Below are 1,640 nucleotides of genomic sequence, written 5' to 3'. Positions count from 1 at the left end.
GCTACCATGATAAGAACATATGACACAAAAGAGTAAGAAACTCATTCAAAATAGCCAAAATGTGGAAGCGGCATAAATATCCATCAACCGATGGGTGACAATGTGATGTATATACAAAATGGAGTATTATTGTATTACAAAGTTCTGACATTCGTGAAACATGGATTGAGCTGAAAATTATTATGTTAAGTTAAATAAGACAAGCAGAACACAAGTGCTGCATGACCTCACTCTTATGTAGAACCTGCTCATCTCATAGAAGCTGAAAGTAGAAGGATGGTTCCTGGAAGGAAGAAGAGAAATTTCTGGCAGACGGTAGTAAAAAGTCCCATTGGATTGCACTATGGTTTAATTAGAGGTAGCAATAATTCACAGTGCCTGTGGTGATATTTTGTTTGTTCTCTAACAAATAAAGCTTGCCTGAAGACTAGAGGGTGGAGCTAGCCACTAGTTAACTATAAAGGCCAGGCTGTGGTGGCACACACCTTTGATCCCAGCACTTGGGATCTCAGGCCTTTGATTCCAGGACTTGAGAGGCACATGCCTTTAATCCCAGCACTAGGGAAGTGGAGACAGGAAGTGATATGGCTAGGCATAGAGAGGAATATAAGGTGGGAGGAGACAGGAGCTCAGCCCTTACCATCTGAGAATTTTGTAGAAGAACTTTGGTGGCTGGCTCCTTTACTTCTCTGATCTTTCAGCATTTACCACTTGATCTAACTCTGGGGTTTTTATTATTAAGACCAGTTGGGATTTGTGCTAAATATACCCCTCAAAAAACTAGAAGTTTGTACCATTGTGAAATGATAAGTGTTTGAAGACATACAGCTAGCTTTTTTAAACTTTATTTTTATTTTATTTCGCATGTGTATGTATGTGTATGCATGTGTGCTGTGTGTGCAGCTAACAACAGAGGCCAGAAGAAGTGTTAGCTCCCCTGGTTGTGATCTACCCAATAGGGATGCTGAGAACTGAGTGTTGTTTCTCTCTGGAAGAGCAGCAAACACTCTTAACCCCCAAGATAGATATAAATTTAACTAATTTAAACAATATATAAGAATATATACATCAAGACACCACAACACCTAAAGAATATGTAGTTTTTTATGTTTTATATGCCAGTTAATATAAACTTAGTTTGAAAAATAAAGTCTTTCTTTTCTTAGAAAAAGAATGCACTCTTGTAAGTATTAAGTAAGAATGACCATAGGAGATTCCTAAGGAATGGACCTGGATTGGGGCAAGGCTTAAAGTAAGGAATCACAATAAGTTATTAGATAAGTAAAGGCCTCAATGGAGGTATGTCGATACCAAAATATTAAGACTATCCTTGGCCGGGCAGTGGTGGGACACGCCTTTAACCCCAGCACTCGGGAGGCAGAGGCAGGTGGATCTCTGTGAGTTCGAGACCAAGCCTGGTCTACCGAGTGAATTCCAGGACAGGCTCCAAAACAATACAGAGAAACCCTGTCTTGAAAAACCAAAAAAAAAAAAAAAGAAAGAAAGAAAAGAAAAGAAAAGAAGACTATCTTTATGCAGTATTGTGAGGCACCATTCCTGAGGAAATATGAAAGAATGTCTACTTACCCCAAATAGGTATCTGATGACATACCAAAGTACAGATACCACCAAAGTCCAAC

This window comes from Mesocricetus auratus, unplaced genomic scaffold, assembly GCF_017639785.1.
Source record: "Mesocricetus auratus isolate SY011 unplaced genomic scaffold, BCM_Maur_2.0 Super-Scaffold_100676, whole genome shotgun sequence".
Taxonomy (NCBI): Eukaryota; Metazoa; Chordata; class Mammalia; order Rodentia; family Cricetidae; genus Mesocricetus; species Mesocricetus auratus.
Note: the sequence above shows the minus strand (reverse complement) of the source record.